Raw genomic sequence first — 10748 nt, forward strand, 5'->3', positions numbered from 1 at the left:
TAACAACCTCAATCACAAATGCATTCATAGACTAAATAATGGACATAAAGAATCAAACAAATCAAATATTACAATCATAGAAAGAGAATAACACAAGAACAAAAGTAGTAGTTAATATAATGTAACGACACATTAAGACTCAAAACTCACAAGGTTGTTTGTTCTAACTCTAAAACTATATTTTTTAAACAAGTTCAAATGAAAAATATTGACTCAAATCAATCAAGATGTCCTATTAAGAGTTTTCCTTGAAAATTTCTTATTTGACTAAGCTTATTCTACATATATAATATATGTAATGTGATTGGATGAAAAATTATCAAAATGCTTAAGTGCATTTTCTATTCTAAATCAATCCAAAATATCATATATATAGAAAATCAAACTAGGTTCAATTATCGCATTATCCGATTACAACCAACTACTAAAGACTAAAGGCATATATACAAGCCAAAATAAAAGTACTGTAAACTATAAGATACCAGTTATGTACAAACCAAACTAATAAAAGTGAAATAAACTAAAATATATCCAAAATATCAAAATGCTACCAAAATATCCAAAAAATGGCATAATAAAAACTAAAACTGAAGTGTTTGAGATGGAAGAATTTTCACCCAAAATGCCAATTTGGTGCATGGCCTCCCCACACTTAAAATCAAGCATCTTCCTCGGTACTCATGAAATCATGAAAAGTGGAAGTAATCGTCGTTGTCTCCACCGTCAGCTGGTGGATCCTGCTCCTCCTTCTCATTGTGCTCTGAGGAGTGTCCAACTCCTATATCCTCTCGTCTCAAGCCCGGTGTTGGCGCTTGATGTTCTCATAGCATCGCTTGGAGCGGTGCTCCAAATGAGCTATATCCTCAATGAGCCAGTAGACCAGATGATAGAGCGGCTATGATGATAATGATGGGGCTATTGGTGGCTGTGCTGGCTGCTCTAATAGTTCTGCTACTGCTGAAAAAGTGACTGCCTCTATGGTGGTGGTCCTCCTGCGTCCTTGGCATCTGGTAGATGACTGAGGCTTGAACTAGTTGCCATGTGGAATGATTCTCTTGCTACCGGCAATTGTTGGCCTCTTATCCGCATCCTACCAAAGTACCTTAGCTCTCAGACCTAGTTGTGTAATCAGGCACGGAAATGCCAGGTTGCCAATGTGATGCTTCTGATCTATAACCTTTCTGATGAGCCTTGGAAGCTACAACTGCTTCCCCTCCAAGACACACCAGATCAGCACGGCCATATCCGTAGTGATATCTGTCGCATGTGTACTAGGCATCACATAATTTGATAAGATCTAATGCTAGAGCCTAGCCTCAATGGTAAGATACTTGATTGCTATGACTTTTGGACCTGGATTCGACAGACCATAAATCCAAGGGCTGTTGGGGTGGATGGCTATCACGTGTAAAATTGCGTCCCAATCAAACATTATCATTTGAATGTCCTCATCCGCCTTCAAAAAGTCATCCTTCTCATTAGCTTTAGATGGAAAATGGAGAACCTCTTTAATGGCCTCTTTTGTAACCAATATCTGCTTGTCGTAGAGGAGAATTGTGTCAAGGGTCTCGCTGTAATAGTTACAATAAAACTCACGAAGCCATGACGTGTTCACTCCTACCAGGTCCCAGTCTAAGAATACCATCCCCGCTAAGTGATCTGATGCTCAGTAAACCTTTACAGCTCAATTGGGATCTGAAGCTTCCTCTCAACATGGAGGCTCCTCTTCTAAAGAAAATCCGGGAATGTAAGCTCCGAGTAGAGATTTGCAAACTTAGACGGATCATTGGAGGGTGTGTTCTGATTAACTCTGTCTCTCTCACTGATTTGCCTCTCTGAAAGTGGCTCATCCATTGTTTTCAGTGGTCTGTTGAGTTCTCTTCCTCTTACTCGGGCCACTGGCCTTTGTTTTACCCTTTTCTTTTCTATCTGTCATCCTCAAAAGAAGTAGAGAAAATAGGTATATGAAATGTATTCTAAAGCACACAAAGTAGAAATATATAAGCAAGCAGTATAATAAGAACTGAGGTCAATAATCAAGTGTATCTAAAGTGAAAGGATAAAACAGAATTGATTAGAAGTGGAAGTGAGATGACAAAGCAAAATCAAGCAGAGATCACATTCCAATAAATTAAAGTCAATTAAAGCAAGTTAACTTGCCTGTTCAATAAAAAGAAAGTAAGGACATATTGTTGCTATGCACCAAAAAAAAAAGAAAAGAGTTAGTTGAAAAAGAAAGTGTTAATTGAAAAAGAAAAGTTAAATGTTATGTACATAACAAGCATGATCCTTAACTTTGAGAATTTTTCAAAAAAATATAAAACAAACAAGCTCACATTCAACTTCACAAGTAAAGCAATATGCTACAAATGACTAATTCAAGTATGTGTAGCGCACATATTCAATCAAATAAGGTCCATATGTCATTAAAGCATATGCTTGAGCAATTGATGATGACTAAACAAAAATGACTTAAAGTCAAAGTACTAGTCAATCATCAAAGCATTCAAAACCACTATTGCAAGCTTGATGTTAAATTGAAAAGTTTAAGCCTAATGTAACAAAAAATCATTCAAGGACAATCCAAGTGAAACAATTGGTGTTACATAGGGTAAAAGTCATCAAACTTGCAAAATCAGATAAATAACATCAAATATGCAAGATTCATAAAGTTTTGGTCAATTAGAAACTTGAAAATACTCACTTCAATGGAGTTAGGTAAAATGAATTGAAAACAATCATTAAAGTAAAAATTTTGACCAAAAAATTTTTTTTAAAGTCATTGATGCAATTTCAATAACAAATTGGTGCACAAAGTCTTATTGACATAGAAAACCGTCAATAAAAACCTTGTATTACCAGTTCATATAATACATCTTCAAATAAAAATAAAAAGAATTAGCAGCATAACAGCAGTAAACAAGAATTCAGGTAACTAGACAATTAGTCAATTGAGTTGGTCATAGTGTCATAGCTTTGTTGGCAATAATGCCAAACAAGTTCATTAGTAAACTTAGCTCAATTGGCAATATAGCCAAGATAATAAAGAAAACAACAACACAAATGAACAGCATAATTCAGCAAAAGTATGACACTTTACTCAGTCAACTATTTTTCAAATGAATTCAGCAATTCCATACTCAATTCAAGGGAATTCAGACAATAATGTATAATTGAGCAAAGTACAGATTCAGCATAACGACCAAGAACAATAAAACCATCAATTATTCAACAATCACATTCAAAAAAATTCAATCCAAACACATTCATTGCAGCAAATTAAACAGTCCTAAAATCCTCTACACACTATGTTCAACCTACCTAACTACCTAAAATAACTGAAGCATTCAATCTAACTACTTCAAACTAATCAAAATTAACTAATTACATTGACAAATTCAATTCTAAGATGAGAAAGCAGAGTTATGGACCAAAAATGAGAGACTTGTTTCCAGTTAACCTTCCCCTCTCCCAAGGTTCTTAGTTTAGGACTGAGACGGATTTCTTGCTCCTTTATAAGGATATTTTAAAGAAGCTAGACCCTTTCATGAAGCTAGAGTTGAAAGATGATAGGAATTTCTTTCCTTTTAGGCTGAAATTAAAATAAAGGAAAAAAAGGACAAACCTGGAATGAAGAAGGAAGCAGAGAAGAGAAAGGAAAAAGGAGGTGGTACAACAGCAATAGAACAATGGCGGCCATTGGGGTAGTGTTGCCTGCGGAGCTGACTGTGCCATGGCAGTGGACGGTGGCAAGTAGAAGAAGGAGATATAAGGAAGAAAAGAAAAAGAAGAAGGAGAAATGGGAGAAGGAAAGGAGAAGAGGGGTGTTGGTGGCGGCTATGGTTGTCGCCAGTGGTGTGTATGGTGGCATAAATATTGGCAATCGAGGTTGGGAATTGGAGAGAACCTGAGACGAAGAAGATGAAAGGGAATGGGGGTGTGTGTATGCCAATTTAGGGTTCGCACAAATGGGGCTAGATTTTTGAATTTGTGCGTACGCTTAAAGCATGTGTACGCGCAAGTTGTGGAAGAAAAGTTGTGCGTACGCATGGTGTATGTACAACACCATTTTGGTTCTGGAAAGGGGTCATGCGTGTGCGGAAGGGATGCGTATGCATGAGTGGAATCTTTATATATATATATATATGGTTGTGCATGCGCATAGTACAAGCACAAACCAAGTTCGGTTCAGTTTTGGTATCATGTGTACGCATGGTGTACGCACGATACTCTTACACAATGCTTATATTTCTGTTTGGATGTCGTGCGTACGCATCAGGCAGGTGTACGAAAAAATTGGTGAAATTTCATGAGTTACGTGTATGTATCAGGCATGTGTACGCACAAGTTGTGCTCTGTTTTTCAAACTTTTCACACTTCTTACTCCAAAATAAGCTTCTTAAACACCTAACAAGATACCAGAGCAATACCAAAACGTATTAAACAAGCTAAACTACCAATTAAACTAAATAAACCTAACTAAAAATGGAAATTCAACTTATTCACCAATATGTACAAAAGTGAAGATGGAAAGAATTTACCATGGTCGGGTGTCTCCCACCTAGCACTTTTAGTTATAGTCCTTAAGTTGGACATTTTGGCGAGCTTCTTGTCATAGTGGCTTATACTTGAACTCATCCTTGAACTTCCACCAATTCTTGGACTTCAATTGATTGCCAGAATTTCCAACGAAGTGCACCAAGCTCTGATGAATTTCCACACAAGTCAGGAGCTCCCAAAATTGATCCTCATGTATGCGGGATCCCAAGCCTTGTTCTTACACTTGCCTTCTAGTTGATCTTCAAAATTCGTGTAAATGAGATATACACATACTTATTTCGTTTATACTGTAAACGAAATAAGTAATGCAATGCAAATCGATAAAAATGCTACATATTATTTATATTCGTAAATCAAATATTTATTTTATTTATTTAAAAAAATTCGAGATTTTGCAATTGATACGAAAAAAACTAGTATTAAATTATAAGAAATATTACTTTTATAGAAAATTTTCTAATCCGATTGGGCAACCAATAATTTATTCATGACTTGATAATGTATTTTCATTATTGAATAAAATGTTTAATGACTCTATCGAAATTAACCTCACATTCTTAAAAGGATACTAAATTAGTGTAAAACGCACAATTAAACCAAATCCAACTCAAAATTACAGAATTCACCCAAACCTAAAAACGTTACATGGATCTCCCTAATGCACCTCTCTATGTAAATCAAATCAGCTAGACCCGATTTAGCAACTCTCATAGTAAATCGAATGACCATAACTCGTATTACTAAGGAAACATGCAAGTTAAATTAGTCTGAGTCAATTTATACATGCATGCACGTTGTCCTAGTAAATCGAATCATTATAGCTCGATTTACCCATGCACATACGTCCACAATAATTCGAAACAACCTGTTTTGATTTATCCACAGTTTGTTGCACATAGTAATTCGAATTGGCCTGTTTTGAATTACATACAATGTGCGCCCATGGTAATTCGAATGAGACTCATTCGATTTACTAAGATTATTCCTATAAATAGAATTCGAATTGAGCTCATTCAAACCACTACTCAAAAACCCTGCCCCACCAAATCCTAGAGAAACCTCAGCCCAAACACTCTAACATTTGAATATTCTGCTAATGGGGGATAACATGGACTATCTTTATCCTTTGGACGGAGTTGCCCATTGGTGCACGAAATTGTTATCTCAATGGCGCTAACAACTTGGTACGCACAATTGTAATATCACTCTTTTTCACAACTTTGCACAACTAACCAGCAAGTGCACTGGGTCGTCCAAGTAATAAACCTTACGTGAGTAAGGGTCGATCCCACGGAGATTGTAGGCTTGAAGCATACAGCTGGCGTTAAATGCCAGTTTGCGTCATCTAAACGCAAACAAAGTATAAACTATTATATATTTCTGGAAATCCATCGATGTCTACTTTCCAATGCAATTAAGAGTGCACCATTTGGACTCTTGTAGCTCTAAAAATTCCATTTCGAGTGCAGGGAGGTCAGAATCCAACAGCATCAGCAGTCCTTCTTCAGCTTCTGAATCAGATTTTTGTTCAGGTCCCTTAATTTCAGCCAAAAAATACCTGAAATCACAGAAAAATACACAAACTTATAGTAAAGTCCAGAAATGTGAATTTTGCTAAAAACTAATAAAAATGTACTAAAAACTAACTAAATCATACTAAAAACTATGTAAAAAAATGCCAAAAAGCCTATAAATTATCCACTCATCACAACACCAAACTTAAATGGTTGCTTATCCCAAAGCAACTGAAAACAAATATGATAAAAAGAAGAGAATATACAATGAATCTCACAATATCAATGAAACTTAGTCCCAATTAGATGAGCGGGGCTAGCAGCTTTTTGCTTCTGAACAGTTTTGGCATCTCACTTTATCTTTTGAAATTCAGAATGATTGGCATTTATAGGTACTCAGAATTTTGGATAGTGTTATTGATTCTCCTAGTTCAGTGTGTTGATTCTTGAACATAGCTACTTTATAAGTCTTGGTCGTGGCCCTAAGCACTTTGTTTTCTAGTATTACCACCATATACATAAATGCCACAAACACATAACTGGGTGAACCTTTTCAGATTGTGACTTAGCTTTGCTAGAGTCCCCAATTAGAGGTGTCCAGAGTTTTTAAGTACACTCTTTTTGGATCACGACTTTAACCACTCAGTCTCAAGCTTTTCACTTGGACCTTCATGACACAAGCACATGGTTAGGGACAGCTTGATTTAGCCGCTTAGGCCTGGATTTTATTTCCTTGGGCCTCCTATCCGTTAATGCTCAAAGCCTTGGATCCTCTTTACCCTTGCCATTTGGTTTTAAGGGAAATTGACTTTTTCTGCTTGCTTTTTTTTCTTTTTTTTCTTTTAATTTTCGCCACTTCTCTTTTTTTTTTCCACAAGCTTTCTTATTCACTGCTTTTTCTTGCTTCAAGAATCAATTTCATGATTTTTCAGATCATCAATAACATTTCTCTTTGTTCATCATTCTTTCAAGAGCCAACAATTTTAACATTCATAAACTTCACTATAAAAATATGCACTGTTCAAGCATTTATTCAGAAAACAAAAAGTATTGCCACCATATCAAAATAATTAAACTAATTTCAAGATAAAATTTGAAATCCAAGTACTTCTTGTTCTTTTGTAATTAAGCATATTTTTCATTTAAGAGAGGTGAAGGATTCATGGAATTATTCATAGCTTTAAGACATAGACACTAGACACTAATGATCATGTAATGAAGACACAAACATAGATGACACAATAAGCATAAAAACCGAAACAAAAAAATAAATAGACAAGGAGATTAAGGAATGAGTCCACTTTAGTGAGGGTGGCGTCTTCCTCTTGAAAATCCAATGGAATGCCTGAGCTCCTCTATGTCTCTTCCTTGCCTTTGTTGCTCCATCCCTAGTGACTTTGGTGCTCCTATCCTTAGTTGCTCCCAATAGTTGTGTGGAGGAAAATGTATCCCTTGAGGCATCTCAGGGATTTCTTGACTTGTTGAGGTCTATGAGTGGGCTCTCTTGTTTGCTCCATCTTTTTTTTAGTGATGGGCTTTTCCTCTTCAATGAGGATGTCTTCCTCTATGACAATTCCAGTTGAATTACATAGGGATTGCCTTTTTCTTGGCCACAACTTCATAGAAGTAGTCTTGATGGACTTTTGAGATGAATTTTTCCATCTCCCATGACTCAGAGGTGGAAGCTTTTGCCTTCCCTTTCCTCTTTCTAGAGGTTTCTCTGGCCTTAGGTGCCATAAATGGTTATGGAAAAATAAAAAGCAATGCTTTTACCACACCAAACATAAAAGGTTTGCTCGTCCTCGAGCAAAAGAAGAGAGAAAGAAGTGGGAGAAGAAGAGAATGGAGGAGATGGAGGGAGATAGTGAATTTGGTCAAAAGGGAAGAAGCTGGGGATCCTGTGGGGTCCACAGATCCTGAGGGGTCAAGGATGTATCATCCCTGCTCCTATTAGGCGTGCAAAACACCCTTACTGTGCAATCCTGGCATTTAACGCCAGATTGCTGCTTGTTTTGGCGTTAAACGCCAGCTTTTATTCCTTTTTTGGCATTAAATTCCATGCTGCAGCCTGTTTCTGGCGTTTAACGCCAGATTGTAGCTTGTTTCTAGTGTTTAACGCCAGTCTGATGCTTGTTTCTGGCGTTTAACGCCCAGAATGGTGCCAGACTGGGCGTTAAACGCCCATTCTGCTACCCTTACTGGTGTTTAAACGCCAGTAAGTTGCTCCTCCAGGGTGTGCTATTTTTAATGCTGTTTTGTGGTTTTTCTTTGATTTTTGCAGTTATTTTTGTGATTCCACATAATCATCAACCTAAAAAATGAAATAACATAGATAAATAAAAATTTGGTTGCCTCCCAATAAGCGCTTCTTTAATGTTAATAGCTTGACAGTGAGCTCTCATGGAGCTTTACAGGTGTTTAGAGCATTGTTGGGACCTCCCAACACCAAACTTAGAATTTGAATGTGGGGGTTCAACACCAAACTTAGAGTTTGGTTGTGGCCTCCCAACACCAAACTTAGAGTTTGACTGTGGGGGCTTTGTTTTACTCTGTAGTGAGAGAAGCTTTTCTTGCTTCCTCTCCATGGTTACAGAGGGAGATCCTTGAGTTTTGAACACAAGGTAGTCCTCATTCAATGGAAGGACCAACTCTCCTCTGTCCACATTAATCACAGCTTTTGCTGTGGCTAGGAAGGGTCTTCCAAGGATGATGGAATCATCCTCATCCTTCCCAGTGTTTAGAATTATGAAATCAGCAGGCATGTAAAGGCCTTTGACCTTTACTAGCACGTCCTCTACCTATTCATAAGCCTTTTTCATGGATTTGTTTGCCATCTCTAATGAGAATTTGGCAGCCTCTACCTCAAAGATTCCCAGTTTCTCCATTACAGAGAGTGGCATGAGATTAATACCTGACCCAAGGTCACACAGAGCCTTCTGAATGGTCATGGTGCCTATGGTACAGGGAATTAGGAATTTACTAGGATCCTATTTCTTTTGAGGTAATGTTTGCCTAACCAAATCATTCAGTTCATTGGTGAACAAGGGGGTTCATCCACCCAAGTCTCATTACCAAATAACTTGGCATTCAGCTTCATGATTGCTCCAAGGTACTTAGCAACTTACTCTTTAGTAATATCTTCATCCTCTTCAGAGGAGGAATAGTCATCAGAGCTCATGAATGGCAAAAGTAGGTTCAATGGAATCTCTATGGTCTCTAGATGAGCCTCAAATTCCTTAGGTTCCTCAAATGGGAACTCCTTTTTGTCCAGAGGACGTCCCATGAGGTCTTCCTTACTGGGATTCACGTCCTCCTCCTCCTCTCTAGGTTCAGCCACACCAAGTAAGGTTATGGCCTTGTACTCTCTTTTTGGATTCTCTTCTGTATTGCTTGGGAGAGTACTAGGAGGAGTTTCAGTGACTCTTTTACTCAGCTGGGCCACTTGTGCCTCCAAATTTCTAATGGAGGACCTTGTTTCATTCATGAAACTTAGAGTGGCCTTAGATAGATCAGAGACTATGTTTGCTAAGCTAGAGGGGCTCTGCTCAGAATTCTCTGTCTGTTGCTGAGAAGATAATGGAAAAGGCTTGCTATTGCTAAACCTGTTTCTTCCACCATTATTAAAGCCTTGTTGGAGCTTTTCTTGATCCTTCCATGAGAAATTTGGATGATTTCTCCATGAGAGATTATAGGTGTTTCCATAGGCTTCACCCATGTAATTCACCTCTGCCATTGCAAGGTTCTCTGGATCATAAGCTTCTTCTTCAGAAGATGCTTCTTTAGTACTGTTGGATGCTTTTTGCAATCCACTCAGACTCTGAGAAATCAAATTGGCTTACTGAGTCAGCATTTTGTTCTGAGCCAAGATGGCATTCAGAGCATCAATTTCAAGAACTCCCTTCCTCTGAGGCGTCCCATTACTCACAGGATTCCTTTCAGAAGTGTACATGAACTGGTTATTTGAAACCATGTCAATGAGTTCCTGAGCTTCTGCAGGCATTTTCTTCAGGTGAATAGATCCACCTGCAGAATGGTCCAATGACATCTTAGACAATTTAGACAGACCATCATAGAATATATCCAGGATGGTCCATTCTGAAAGCATGTCAGAAGGACACTTTTTGGTCAGTTGCTTGTATCTCTCCCAAGCTTCATAGAGGGATTCACCTTCTTTCTGTCTGAAGGTTTGAACATCTACTCTAAGCTTGCTAAGCTTTTGAGGAGGAAAGAACTTGGCTACGAAAGCCGTGACCAGCTTATCCCAAGAGTTCAGGCTATCTTTAGGTTGAGAGTCCAACCATATTCTAGTTCTGTCTCTTACAGCAACAGGGAAAATCATAAGCCTGTAGACTGGTGCACGAAATTGTTATCATCAACAATGGCGCCAAAGACTTGGAGCTCTCAAACGTGAATCACACTTGTTCACAACTTTGCACAACTAACCAACAAGTGCACTGGGTCGTCCAAGTAATACCTTACGTGAGTAAGGGTCGATCCCACGGAGATTATCAGCTTGAAGCAAGCTATGGTCACCTTGTAAATCTCAGTCAGACGGATTCAAATGGGTTATGGAGTTTTCAAAATTAAAAGATAAATAAAAGATAAAATAAAGATAGAGATACTTATGTAATTCATTAGTGGGAATTTCAGATAAGCGTATGGAGATGCTTCATC

General features: G+C 37.8%; 1 non-coding gene across 1 annotated transcript; it reads left to right on the forward strand.

The window, feature by feature from the left end:
• Positions 1-10173: 10173 nt before the first annotated feature.
• On the forward strand, positions 10174-10281 carry LOC127742663 (small nucleolar RNA R71). Its single transcript, XR_008004022.1, has one exon. It is a non-coding gene; the product is annotated as a small nucleolar RNA R71 (small nucleolar RNA).
• The last annotated feature ends 467 nt before the right edge of the window (positions 10282-10748 follow it).

Source organism: Arachis duranensis, chromosome 1 (assembly GCF_000817695.3).
Source record: "Arachis duranensis cultivar V14167 chromosome 1, aradu.V14167.gnm2.J7QH, whole genome shotgun sequence".
Lineage (NCBI taxonomy): Eukaryota > Viridiplantae > Streptophyta > Magnoliopsida > Fabales > Fabaceae > Arachis > Arachis duranensis.